Source organism: Ceratotherium simum, chromosome 3 (genome assembly GCF_057802395.1).
Source record: "Ceratotherium simum simum isolate JZ-2026a chromosome 3, ASM5780239v1, whole genome shotgun sequence".
In the NCBI taxonomy this organism is placed as follows: domain Eukaryota; kingdom Metazoa; phylum Chordata; class Mammalia; order Perissodactyla; family Rhinocerotidae; genus Ceratotherium; species Ceratotherium simum.
Genome location: NC_141902.1, coordinates 68,489,163 through 68,504,397, shown reverse-complemented (window position 1 = coordinate 68,504,397; position 15,235 = coordinate 68,489,163). Strand labels below are relative to the sequence as shown.

General features: G+C 35.4%; 1 protein-coding gene across 12 annotated transcripts in view; it reads right to left on the bottom strand.

Moving 5' to 3' along the window:
• The window catches only part of PEAK1 (pseudopodium enriched atypical kinase 1), a 318,270-nt gene that overhangs the window by 210,090 nt on the left and 92,945 nt on the right, over window positions 1-15,235 (bottom strand). For 2 of the 12 annotated variants that reach the window (XM_087428739.1, XM_087428743.1), the window contains one exon: window positions 14,215-14,320. The exons of the other annotated variants lie outside the window; for them this stretch is intronic. The gene's annotated coding sequence lies outside the window, so the exon portion shown is untranslated. The remainder of the gene's footprint in view (window positions 1-14,214; window positions 14,321-15,235) is intronic. 12 annotated transcript variants of the gene reach the window in all.

Genomic DNA, 15,235 nt, shown 5'->3' with positions numbered 1-15,235 from the left:
TTTAAATATCTAACTTCGCAAATGGAGGAAGTATATAAAAGATCCTTTGCTCTTTAAAACACTTATTTTCTCACATTAAAAACTAGAGAGATGATATTAGACATTAATAAAAGGTTCAATACAGCAAGAAGATATAACAATTTATAAACATTTACACACCTATTGACAGACCATCAAAATACATGAAGCAAAAACTGACAAAATTAAAGGGAGAAATAGACAGTTCTACAATAATAGTTGGAGACATCAATACCCCACTCACAATAATGGATAGAACAACCAGACAGAAGATAAATAAGGAAATAAAGGACTTAACACAATAAACCAACTAGATCTAACAGACATATACAGAATACTCTACCCAACAAGAGAATATACATTCTTCTCAAGTGCACATGGGATATTTTCCAGGACAGACCATATGTTAGACCATAAGTAAGTCTCAACGGATTTTGAAAGCTAAATATCATTCAAAATATCTTTTCTGACTACAATAAGATGAAGTTAGAAATCAACAACAGAAGTAAAACTAGAGAACTCACAAATATGTGGAAATTAAACCACACACTCTTCAACAACCAATGGATCAGAGAAGAAATCACAAGGGAAATTAGAAAATACTTAGAGATGAGTGAAAGTGAAAACATAACATACTGAAACTTATGGGCTTCAGGGAAAGCAGTGCTAAGGGGAAAATGTATAGCTAGAAACGCTTACATGAAAAAATAAGAACAATCTCAAATCAACAACCTAACTTCACAACTTAAGGAACTGGAAAAAGAAGAACAAACTAAACCTGAAGCTAGCAGAGGGAAGGAAATAATAAAGATTAGAGCATAAATTAATGAAATAGAGAATAGGAAAATAATACAGAAAATCAATAAAACCAAAAGTTGTTTCTTTCAAAAGATAACGACATTGACAAACCTTTAGCTACATGCCTAAGGAAAAAAGAGAGAAGACTCAAATTACTAAAATCAGAAAGGAAGGTGGAGACATTACTATCAATTCTACAGAAATAAAAAAGATTATAAAAGAGTACTATGAACAACTGTACACCAACAAATTGGATAACCTAGATGAAATGGACAAATTCTTAGAAACACAAAACCTACCAAGAGTAAGTGAGAAATAAATAGAAAATCTGAATAGACCTATAACTAGTAAGGGGATTGAATCAGTAATTAAAAATCTCCCAACAAAGAAAAGCCCTGGATCTGATGGCTTCACTGGTGAAATCTACCAAACATTTAAAGAAGAACTAATACCAGTCCTTAAACTTTTCCAAAAAATTGAAGAGGAGGGAATACTTCTTAACTCATTCTATGAGGCCAGCATTACTCTGACACCAAAGCCAGACAAAGACACTACAAAAAAGAAAACTACAGACCAATATCTCTTATGAATACTGAAGCAAAAATCCTCAACAAAATAGTAGCATACCAAATTCATATTAAATGAATTATACACCATGACCAAGTGGTATTTACTCCTGGAATGCAAGGATGGTTTGACGTATGAAAATTGATCAATGTAATACACTATATTAATAGAATGAAAGAAAAAAACCATGAGATCATCTCAATTGACGCAGAAAAAGCATCTGACAAAATTCAACACTGTTTCATGATAAAAACACTTAAACTAGAAACAGAAGAAAATAGCTCAAAATAGCAAAAGCCGTATATGAAAACCCCACAGCGAACATCATACTCAATGGTGAAAGACTGAAAGCTTTTCCTCTAAGATCAGGAACAAGGCAAGGATACTCACTTTTTGCACTTCTACTCAACATAGTACTGGCAGTTCTAGCCAGAGTAGTTAGGCAAGAAAAAGAAATAAAAGGCAACACACAAAAATCAGTTGCATTCCTATACACTAACAATGAATGATCTGAAAGAGAAATTACAAAAACAATTCCATTTATGATAGCATCAAAAGGCATAAAATACTTAGGAATTAACTAAACCAAGGAGATGAAAGCTTGTACAATGAAAACTACAAAACACTGTTGAACAAAATTAAGGAAGATCTAAATAAATGGAAACATATCCCATCTTCATGGATTGGAAGACTTAATATTGTTAAGATGTTCATTTTACCTGAAGCAATCTATAGATTCAACACAATCCCTATCAATATATCAATGGCATTTTTTGCAGAAATAGAAAAATTCATCCTAAAATTCATATGTGATCTCAAGGGACCCTGAATAGCCTAAACAATCTTTAAAAAAAGAAGAACAAAGCTGGAGGACTTACACTTCCTGATTTCAAAATTTACTACAATGCTAGTATGGTATTGGCACAAAAAAGACAAAAAGACGAATGGAATAGAATAGAGAGCTCAGAAATAAACCCTCACATATTTGGTCATACAATATTTCGTGCAAGGATGCCAAGACTATTCAATGGAGAAAGGACAGTCTTTTCAACAAAAGGTGCTGAGAAAACTGGATATCCACAGGCAAAAGAATGAAGTTGGACCTTTACTTCACATCATATACAAAAATCAACTCAAAATGGATCAAAGATCTAAATGTAAAACCTAAAGCTATAAAACTCATAGAAGAAAACATAGGGCAAAAGCTTCAAAACATTGGATTCTGCAGTGATTTCCTGGATATAACACTAAAGGTACAGGCAACAAAAGAAAAAATAGACAAACTAGACTTCAGGAAAATCAAAAAATTTTGTGCATCAAAAGACACTATACACAGAGTAAAAAGGCAACCCAAAGAATGGGAGAAAATATTTGCAAATCATTTATCTGATAAGGGATTACTATTCGGAATATACAGAAAACTCCTAAAGCTCAACAAAAAAAAAACCCAACAAGCCAATTAAAAAATGAGCAAAGGACTTGAATAGACATTTCTCCAAAGAAGATATATAAATGGCCAATAAGCACATGAAAAGAAGTTTAACATCACTAATCATTAGGGAAATGCAAAGCAAAACTACAATGAGAGGGCCGGCCCCGTGGCTTAGCAGTTGAGTGTGCGCGCTCCGCTGCTGGCGGCCCGGGTTCGGATCCCGGGCGCGCACTGACGCACTGCTTCTCCGGCCATGCTGAGGCCGTGTCCCACATACAGCAACTAGAAGGATGTGCAACTATGATGTACACTCTCTACTGGGGCTTTGGGGGAATAAATAAATAAAATTAAAAAAAAAAAAACTGCAAAACTACAATGAGATACCACCTCATAATCATTAGGATGGCTACTATTAAAAAAAAAAAAAAAAAAACAGAAAATAACGAATGCTGGTGAGGATGTGGAAAAATTGGAACCGTTGTGCACTGTTGATGGGAATTTAAAATGATACAAGCTGCTGAAGAAAACAGTATGGTAGTTCCTCAAAAATTAAAGGTAGAATTATCATATTATCCAACAATTCCACTTCTGGGTATATACCCAAAAGAATTGAGAGCAAGGTCTTGAAGAGATATTTATACATTCACGTTCATAGCAGCACTACTTACAAATGATAAAACATGAAAGCAACCTGAGTGTTGATTGACAGATGAACAGATAAACAAAATAAGGTGTACACATACAATAGAATATCATTCAGCCTTAAAAAGGAAGGAAACTCTGACATATGCTACAACATGGCTGAACCTTGAGGACACTATGCTAAGTGAAATAAGCCAGTCACAGTAAGACAAATACTATATCATTCCAGTTATGTAAGGTACTCAAAGTAATCAAAATCATAGAGACAGAAAGTAGAATAGTGGTTGCCAGAGGCTCGGGAGAAAGGGAAATGGGGAGTTATTGTTTAACAGGTACATAATTTCAGTTTCAAAGATGAAAAGAGTTACAGAGACCGAGAGTGGAGATGGTTCAACAAAATTATGAATGTATTTAATACTAACTGTACACCTAAAATGGTTAAGATAATAAATTTTATCCTAAATGTATTTTACCACAATAAAAAAAATTGGAAAAAAATTAAAAGGGGGGAGAGAAGAGTGTATGCGTCACTGGGGAATAAGAGGAAAATCTAAATATCATGGGGAAGAAGAAAAGATTATAAAGAAGGATGGAAGGAATACAGAGGGATGGACACACACACACACACACACACACACACACACACACTTTGGTCCAAAGCACCAGGTACTACAGCATAGAGAATGCCCCAGGAGATCAATCACTGTCATATTCTGACATTAAAGATCAAAATTCCTGCTTAGTCTAAAATGACCAAAATTGGACTTAATCAGAAGTAATCAGCTATAAAAAATGCAGATCTGAAAGGTCCAAACTATGTTCCACTGTTGTTTCTTGTTAGGATATCAAATTGAATTTTGAAGAGTTTAGTATGACTTGTATTTGCTAAAATTAGGTCTCAGGATGCACACAGAATGTGAATGCTCCTTGGAGCAGCTGACTTGATGGATGCTATGGGGAAGTACTACTGCCACCCACAGAAAAAAACATATATTTCACAGCAGCTACTTAAAGCTAACATTTTCACTGCTTCAAATGGTAAGAGAAGTAAAATATTCTAAGTTCAAGCTCACTCCAAACAGCAAATAAAAAAAATGTATGTTCTTATAAACATCTATTAGCTATATAACAAAGTAGTGTGTTACTAACACCTGAGACTCTGCCACTTCCCTAAAGCACGTGTCACTTCAGCTTGCATAACAGCTCATCCTCCTTGGAGGAATTCAATCACCCTGCCAATAGTCCTGGTCAAGCAGGTGAAAATATTTCTCACGAGGGATTCTCTCAGTGCAATAAGATGTCTCTACAACTCTTTAAAATCTGGAGGCACATGAAATCTGAGGATACAATGGAAAAAAGAAGAAATATACTAAGTTTTTACCTCAAAAGTCCCAGTGATACTGCTTTACAAACTACAAAATCATAGGGTTCTAAGAATACATAGTTTGTAAATTGTAACAGATAAACAAATATTAGTAGATATCATTATAACCGATAGCATTAATAAAACAGGTATACCAAAAATTTCCGTTACTCCTGGCCCTTATTTTTCCATCTGTGCTAAGTTTCACATAATTAGTATTTGTAAGGAAAACAAATGGATTGAATTTAGATCATTAAAGGACAAAATGGCTCTTTAGTTCACATAGTTTTTAAAACCCTATAGCTGCTAATTTATCAAGAAATATTCAATGATTTAAGGCTACCCTCTTTTTCTCATCTACACCTTTAAATAAAAACAAAATTACAACAAATTATAGATTTCCTCTGGAGTTTTGCACAAAAATTTTGCTTACCAATATCCTAATCACAAACTGGGACAACTGCAGAATATATAAAGCAGGTAATCTAGCTGAAAATCACAAAGCAACCCAGCAGAAAATTTAGCAGAAGAGTACTTGCTGCCTCATCTCCTTTGAGTACTTCAATGATTGGCCTGCTAAGATAAAGGAGTCTTTCACTTGAAAAACAGAAAAACTTCACTGCCATGTTCTTCTTCACATTTCACACTGTTCTATTTTGCTGTTTCAGCTCCTACAGGAAATTATTACACGGCGTGACTGTCATTTCCTATAAACAAGGTATTTGTGCATCTGGATGGGCTGACTGGAGAGAGATTTCAGACCTTACAAACTCAGATGTCCTAATCTTCTCATAATATTGGCTTTGGGTGGGGTTGGGGAGGATAGCTTGAGTAAAAAGAAAATTGGTTGCAAAGGAGGAAATCTGCCATAAAAAGGTAGAATTTTCTATTCTCCTGGCAGCCATGGGAATCCAACAACATAAAAAATAAAAATCCATGAACTAGAAAGGATTCCTCCTATGAACTAAAAAAAGTAAACTAGGCAATACGCCACGTCAATCACTCTCTAGTTTGCCACCAGCTACTGGCAGCACAGTAAATTTAGTAACAGAGTTTTTCAAATGGTGATAGATTTTAAAAGTCCTTTTTAAAATGGGCAGTGATCACTGCAGCTATGCTGTGTGCTGTATTTTTTAAATTGTGGCAAGGAAACTGAAATTGATCTTGCTGTTTAATGATCAGGTTTCCTCCTTTCTATGTGATTTCAATTCAAGATTAACATGACTGCCTTCCATTTATATCACATCCCAAATTCTCTATTGAGTGGAGAACAAGAATTGAATAATACAGGTAAGACATTTACTTCTCTCAATGAGAAATTAATGCCAATCTTTTTATATTATTCAACATTTACTTCAAGGCAAATATTTGTTGAACATACTGTATACCAGGTACTTTAATCAACTCTTCAATCATCCAAACAACATAAGCACTATATTTAAAATTTTTTAAGGTACTGTTAATCACATGGTTTCCAAAGAGGCAGTTATTTTTATTGTTATGCTTTGGGCTTTCAACTTTTAAATGAGGAAAACAGCCATTTTGAAATAGTTTAACAACTTTACTGTTATTGTCAGAGATTCTAGCTATCTTCAATTTTAAACCAGACTAATATGGAGCAAAGATGTATTTTTGGTTTAGTAGTGATTACATATGTGACTAGCAACATAGGAGATAACAGTCTTTTTCAGCAGTTTTTTGGGGAATAAAAAAATCACAGTATTTCAGGTCAAGTCACAACAATCTGTCCTCTGACCATATTTATTATCAATGAAAAAAGTCCTATAGCTTCTTTTGTTTGGTATTGTTAATTCCAACTTTGAGAAGATCCAATAACCGTCCCTTACCACATTTCATACCTAGACTCATAACGGATTAAATGATCCCTTAAAACTTATCCTTTCCTGGGCCGGCCCCGTGGCTTAGCGGTTAAGTGCGCGCGCTCCGCTGCTGGCGGCCCGGCTTCGGATCCCGGGCGCGCACCGACGCACCGCTTCTCTGGCCATGCTGAGGCCGCGTCCCACATACAGCAACTAGAAGGATGTGCAGCTACAACATACAACTATCTACCGGGGCTTTGGGGGGAAAAAATAAAAAAAATAAAAAATAAAAAAACTTATCCTTTCCAAAGCCCTTAATTCAAACTGTTTAGGGAGACCACATGCCTTAAGACGTCAAGAATCATAGATTAGGGTAGCAGAATGGTATAGTTAGAGTCAGTCTATAAATTCTATCTGAAAATTTAACTCTTTTCCTCATCACTGGTAAATTCTCCTCAGTCAACTTTCTTTCCGTATCTCCAAAAAACTGTCCCTCCTCCGTGCTTCTCTGGTGTTAGCAGGGCCCACTGGTTGCTCAACTTCCAGCCCTCCAGGGGGAACAAGACGGTACAAAGTAACGCTAGTTGGCACCTCGACACCCTTCCTTCCCTACTCCCGGTGCCAGCAGCACCTAGCAGGGAGCTCAACTTCCACTCCCACCCTTGGCAGTGAGGCAGGTCAACGAAAAGTATTAACTACCAAAATTCACCCGATATAAAGTTTCCATGGCTATTTATAAGATTATTTTTTTCTTACAAAAAATTCTTTCCACAAGCTCTTTCTTCTCAAATTGATATTTGATCGTCTTAGTATTTCCCTTTAATGTCTTCAGTTTTCCTCAAGGTCTGGGGATCTTTACTTGATAAGAGCTATTTTGAATGAATAAATTCCTCTTCTCATCCTCTCAACCCAGACTGGCTTTTATCAAAAAATTTTAAAGATAATTTACAAAATAATTTCAAATTTACAGAAAAGTTCAAGAATAGTATGAAGAATCTATTTTCTAAAGAACTTTTTTTGAAAGTAAGTTCCTGACATTATGTCCCATTGTTTTAGAAAACTTAGGTTTGTAATGCCTCCAATAATGATATTCTCCCAAATAACCATGATACAACCATCAAAATCAACAAATTAACAATGAAACATTACCTGTAACAATGAAACAATAATACCCTGTAATGTATATACCCTATTCAAGTTCCACTCATCATCACACTAACGTCTGTTGTAGTAGAAGGCTCAGATGTAGTATCACAGGTTGCATTTAATTATCATGTTTCTGCAGTCTCTCTAAATCTGGAATAGTTCTTAAGTTTTTCCTTGACTTTCATGATCTTTAAAAATGTGAAGGTTACAGGCTAGGTATCTTGTGCAAAGTCTTTCAATTTGGAATTCTCTGATGTTTCCTCAAGATTAGGCTTTTTTGGTAGAAGTATACAAATGATGCCATGTTCCTCACACTGCATCCTATCAGATAGTGCATGATTGTATTTTGTTCCATTACTATTGACATTAACTTTATCACCTGATTAGCGTGGTATCTGCCAGGTTTCCCCACTATAAAGTTCCTCTTTTTTCCATTGTAATTAAGAGATATTTTGTCTGAGACTACATAAACAGCCCATTCCTCAAATTTTTACCCATTAGTTTTAGCATCCACTGATATTTCATGGGTAAGTAATTATATTATACTGGTCCCCAAACTGTGATTTTTCTAATTCCATTATTCCTTTTCTTCTCTCCTTTAATTTATTATATCACTATGGACTCATGACTTTCTATTTTATTCAATGGGCTATAATTTGATAATGAGTATTATTTTGATGCTCCAACTGTTCAAAATTGGCCAGTCAGTGCCCCTTCAACCTGGCTTCTGCATCCTTTAGATATAACCACCCCTCATTCTTTGAGGAATTCCTTACTTTCTAGTACTGGAAGATGTGTCTAGCACATCTTGTCCTGGTTTTTCTCTGCCCCAGCCCTAGAATCAACCATTTCTCCAAGAAGCCCTAGCACTGACACCTACCTTCCTAGGCCCCATCTCATGACTTTTGGAGTGAATTATTCAGGAAGGAAAGGACAGAAGTAAGAAAGCCAAAGGGCTACTTTGTTTAGAATGGGTGACTTGCACTGATTTCCTCTGTAGCTGGATAGGTCTGTTTCCCCAGTGGCCTCATCTGCCTTGAATGGTAAGGCTGACTATACGGTCTGTTTGAGGAATAGAGGAATCCTGTTAATAGGCAAACTTCTCCCAACACATAATGGCAAAAGTAGGGAAACCCTTGCTCTGGTGGTAGAATATTAGGGTTCATTTTATTCCCAGGAAAGGTACCTTTTCCTTTTCTTTCTTTTTTAACACATCTTTTATTTTAGAATAGTTTTAGATGTGTAGACAATTTTTAAGATAGTACAGGGTGTTTCTATGTGTCCCACACTCAGTTTCCCTTATTAACATCTTGTATGTTATGACACATTTGTCACAATTAATAAAGCAATATAAAGACATTATTATTAAGTCCATACTTTATTCAGATATCCTCAGTTTTCCTCCAATGTCCATTTTCTGTTTCAGGATCCCATCCAAGACATCATATTACATTTAGTAGTTATGTTTCTTAGGCTACTCTTGGCTGTGACAGTTTCTCAGACCTTCCTTGTCTTTGATGACTTTGACGTATTAGTTTCTTGTGGCTGCAGTAATAAATTACCACAGACTTGATGTCTTAAAAAAACAAATTTATTCTCTTATGATTTTAGAGGCCATAAGCCTGAAATCAAGGTCTCAGCAGGGTCACACTCTCTGAAGGCTCTCAGGGAGAATCATTCCTCACCTGTTCCAGTTTCTAATGGCTATTGGCATCCCTTGGCTTGTGGCTGCATCACTCCAGTCTCTGCCTCTGTCTTCTCTGTATCTATGTCTTCTCTTCTGTGTTTTATAAGGACATGTCATTGGATTTAGAGCCCACCTAGAAAATCCAGGATGATCACATCTTCAGATCCTTAACTTAAATATACCTGCAAAGACCCTTTTTACAAATAAGGTCACATTCACAGGTTCTAGAGGTTAGGACATCAACATATCTTTTGAGGGGCTTCACCATTCAACCTACTAAGTGATCTTGACAGTACTGAGGATTACTGGCCAGATATATTGTAGAATTGTAATTTGATTTCTCATGATCAGACTGGATAATGTGTTTCAGGGAGAAAAACCAAACGGGGTAAAGTGCCATTGTTATCCTATCATATCAAAGATACATACTATCAACATGACTTATCACTGTTGATGATGACCTTGATCACCTGGCATGAGGCAAAGTTTGTCACATTTCTCCACCATAGTGTTACCCTTTCTGTACTGTACTCTTTGGAGAAAAGTCACTCTGAGCAGCTCAACCTAACCAGTAGGGAGCCACAGCTTCCTTGAGGGTGGGATATCTAAACAAATTATTTGGAATTCTTCCCCAAGGTCAACACCAATCATTCATTTATATCAGTGTGGACTTCATGGATTTTTACTTTATACTTTGGGTTTTAACCCAATACTGCTTTATTTTGTTGCTCAAACTGTTCCAGCTTCGGTCATTGGGAGGTTTTTCAGTTGGCTCTTTTGTCCCTTTGGCATACTCCTGCTATTGTGTTTTGTTTTTTTGAGCACTTTCTAACGTTTTTGGCACTACAAGATGCTCCAGGCTCATCGCGTATATTTCCTGCCCCAGTGCAAGAATCAGCCACTTCTCCAAGAAGCCCTGGTTCCTCTTACCAAAGAATGGTATTAAACTAAGATCTGGGCTCTAGGTGTGGTCATTGCTACTGGGGTTTCATTGTTTCTAGGCCCTCTCAGGTGATAGAGCAATATAAGTGTGTTTACTAACCTATGTAGATACACATATCTATAAACAGTTCTACATGTAACCATCTGTATCTATATTAAGCTAAACACGAATTCATACTAATGTCTCCGACTCTAATCCATTACCCATGGATCATTCTAGCCTCATCTCCTTGCTAACCTGTAACTCCCACTACAATAGTGAGAAACCCAGCTTCCACCATATATGTACAGTAGTTTCAGAACTGTTAACCCATATCCTATCCTCCATGGGATACAACTTTATCAACCCAGTACAGTGCTTATGTATATAGTTCCTTTTGCCTTTTAGTCTTACAGATTCCACTTTCCAAAGTTACTTAGATCAGCACCTTATTCCTCCACCCTCTTCAGTGAGATTGTTTCATAATATTTGTAATACATTTAGACTCTCTTGTCACATTTTACATTCCATCCTAGGATCCCTGACCTTCTAAATGAAGTTTTTAAAATTTGTATATATTAAGGTCCACTTTTTCTGTAAAGTTCTATAGGTTTTGACAAATGCTTAATATTCACCATTACAGTATCATACAAAATAGTTTCACTACCCTGAAAAAGCCCCGTACTTCATCTATTAAACCCTCCCTCTCAATTCCCTGCTCCCTAGGGCTCCTGGCAACTACCAATCTTTTTACTGACTTTTTTTTTGCCTTTTCCAGAATATCACATAATTGGACTCAGACAGTACATGGCATTTTCAGACTGGCTTATTTAACTCAGCAATATGCATTTAAGATTCATCTATGTCTTTTCATGGTTTGACAGCTCTTTTCCTTTTATCATTGAATGATATTTCATTGTATGAATGTACTACAGTTTATCAATTCACCTACTGAAGGACATCTTGGCTGCTTTTTGTTTGGGGGGATTATGACTAAGCTGCTATAAACATTTGTGTGCAGGTTTGGGGGATGTAAGTTTTCGAATTAGTTGGGTAAATACCTAGGAGTGTGCTTGCTGATTTGTATGGTAAGATTACATTTAGTTTTGTAAGAAATCATCAAACTGTTTTCCAAAGTGGCTGTACTATTTTGCAGACCCACCAGCAACAAATGAAAGTTCCTTTTGCTCCACATCCTCACCAGAATTTTGTTTTGTCAGTGTTTTGGATTTTAGCCATTCTAATAGGTACGTAATAGTATCTCATTATTATTTGAATTTGCAATTCCCTAATGACATATGATGTTGAATATCTTTTTATATGCTTCTTTGAATATAAATAATCAAATTATCATTATTGAATATCTTCTTTGATGAGGTGTTTCCTCAAATCTTTTGCTCATTTTTTGAGTTAATTTGTTTTCTTATTGTTGAGTTTTAAGAGTTCTTTATATATTTTGGATACAAGTCCTTTATCAGATGTGTTTTGCAAATATTTTCTCCCCATCTGTGGCTTGCCTTTTCATTCTCTTAACAGTGTCTTGCACTGAGTAGAAGTTTTCAATTTTATCTAAGCTCAACTTACCCATTTTTTTCTTACATGGATTATGCTATTAATGTCATATTTTAAAAATCATTGCCAAACCCAAGGTCATATAATTTTCTCCTATGTTTTCTTCAATAAGTGTTATAGTTTTGCATTTTACATTTAGGTCTATGATCCATTTTGAGTTAATTCCTGTGTAAATTGTAAGGTCTATGTCTAGGTTCACTTTTTTTGCATATGGACATCCAATTGTTCCAGCACCATTTATTGAAAAGACCATCCTTTCTCCATTGAATTACCTTTGCTCTTTTGTCAAAGATCAGTTGACTATATTTGTGTGGATTTATTTTGGACTCTTTATTCTGTTCTGTTAACCTGTGTGTCTATTCTTTCATCAATAACACTATGTCTTGATTACTGTAGCCTTACATTAAGTCTTGAAATCAGGTAGTGTGAGTAATTCTACTTTGTTCATTTTCAGTATTGTGTTTGCTACACCAGGTCTTTTGTTTTCCATATAAACTTTAGAATCAGTTTGTTGATATCTACAAAATAGCTTGCTTGGATTTTGATTGGGACTGTGTAGATCAGACTGGAAAAAACTGACATTTTAATAATATTGAGTCTTCCAATCCATGAATACAGAATATCTCTCCATTTATTTATATCTTCTTTGATTTTTTTAATCAGTGTTTTATACTTTTTCATCTATAGATCTGTATATATTTTCTTAGATTTATACCTAAGTATTTCTTTTTTTGGGGTGCTACTGTAAATGGTATTTTCTGAAACTAAAAATTTAAGAACAGCTGTCATACAAATCATGTAATGTACTTTGACTGGGGCTTCCTATTTGTACATGTGTATAATTCCTACACTCATTATTATAAAGGGTTATTAAAAAGATGAAATGAAAATAGATGGAAAAATTGTATGTAAATTAGAAATCACTAAACAAGTATAAAGGTCATTAAATCCATTATCCTTCTTATTAGGGTGAAGAAACTTAACTCTACAGAAATTAAGTCACTTGACAAAATTTTATGAGGGATATGGAACAATTTGGAGTGCACACAGCAGAGTTGAAAGGATACTAAATAAACAAAATTGGCCAGAGGGAAAGATTCACAAAGAAGAGTAGGAAAGGTAGTTAGAACCCGAGTTTGGACTAATATATATATCTAATGAAGACTCACTAAAAGACAAAGGAATTGATAATTAATGTAGGGTTTTCTGGAAATTAACCTGACTGGTGGATAGGGTGGAATGAAATGGAGAATGGCTAGGACTTAGAACAGTGCAATAAATAAGGGTATTGGTAAGGATTTTAAAACAAGAAAGGGACTTGGAAATAATCTAATCTAACATCTTCATTTTATATATGCTGTAGGTTATACTCACTAGCAAAGATTAGCACATATGGCACCACCAGCTTTGTGCTAATTGTAATGGCAGTTAAAAACATGATATTTTTGTTTAGCCATTTTCTCTTTTTGGTCCTGAATTTCTTTTGAGTATTTTAAGCATGATGAAGAAGAAGGAGTAACTAGTCAGAAAGCAATGGAGTAAGCAATGGAATCAATAATACCTCTTAAACACTTCAAGTCTAAACCCTCCCTTGGACTTAACTATGGAAATTCTGAGGACACTTTTTATCCATTTGCTTTTACATTATTTGCATTGTTTTCCAGAAATTATTTGGCTTTATCCGCACACACTCTATCTCCTGGGTGAGGCAACTACAAGGCAGCTGACAGTAGACCCCAAATACTTTCTTATGCCATTGAAAATTGAACTGCATTTCTGGAACCAGAAAAGGAACCGTTAGGATTATTTAAAATCCCAGGAAATGGCTGTGTGACAGAATTTGGCATTTACATTTCGAACTGCTTAATTACTCTTTTAGAAACTGGCTGAAGGTTATTTTGTCTCTCTGGCATTTTCTTAATGTCTCAGCTGCCTTCCTCTGTCATCCAGGGCTCAGTTTCAAAGTTGAAATACATTATGATAATCACAGTCAACCAGAGGCATCCCAATTCCAAACTCGTCATAACTTCATGCTTTTCTCATCAATTTCACTTCAGTTAAAAGGCCAGTTAAAAGACGAATGTATGAATAAATCTGCACTTACAAGTTCTATTGCCACTATTACCTCATATGATAAGGCTTTTTATTAAATTCGCCATTGTCACACTATATTATACATTATAAAGATGGCATGTACATAAATATCTTCAGAAATTAAGTGACTCCACTTTAGAAAGCTGAACTTACTGAGGTAAAGTTTCCACATGCTTTGCCTAAATAAATCACTGTCCATGTTCTACCTTGGATATTTCCATTACTTCATATTTCTTCAATCACTTCTCTCCCAAAGCCACTGAAGAAAAACAATAAAGGGAAATATAAATTGTTTTTTTATTATGAAACCACCACTAACCTTCATGAATTTTTCAACTAGAGCTTCAGGACAGAAACCATGCCTATAAGTCAAGCCAAGTCCCAGAACTGATGCTTACAGTATCTGACATAAACACATCACCGCTTATTTGGGCCTTGGCTTCTTTGTGTACAAAATGAGGGAACTAGACACAATGACAGGCAAATTTTCTTAAACAAATATCAACAATCCAAACATTTTAATTTCTATTGTTGACATTTTCACAAAGAATGTAAGTTCCTTTTGAAAACATTACTGGAATAAAAGATCTACAGAATCATAGCAGAACACAAAGTAAAGTGTAGTATAAGCAATTGATAGATATAAACATTTGGGTTAATAAATGTTAGAATCCTAACAAAAGCCTTCCCTTGGATTCTGTACTAAGCAGCTTTTCTTCGTCTTGGCTCAAATGACAGTTTTTCTGTAAAATCTCTCCTGCTTCAGGAGGTCTTATGCTAACTACCTCTTCTAGGTGCTCACTGCACATGGTTTCCCCTCTAGCAAAGCATTTCAACCAGACTATGAACTCCTTCCTTATTCCTCCTTGTAAACTGGATCATACAGATGTCAATTGGATTGCATATTCTAGCTTTTGTGTGCACTTCCCCATCTCAACAGAAGGGAGACAATTTGGAAGGGGTCTGGCAAACAGTCACAAAATACTGACAAAAAAAACCTTGGTCTCTTTGATTCTGCTTTAAAATTTTGTGCATATAGGTTGGAATATTTATCAGTTTGTAAACTCTGAGTGGGGGAAGGCTGGGTCTTCTTATTTGGTTACAGCCCTCATAATACTTAGCAAGTGTTAGGAATATATTAGTTGCTTAATAAATGTTGAATATGGAACCAATA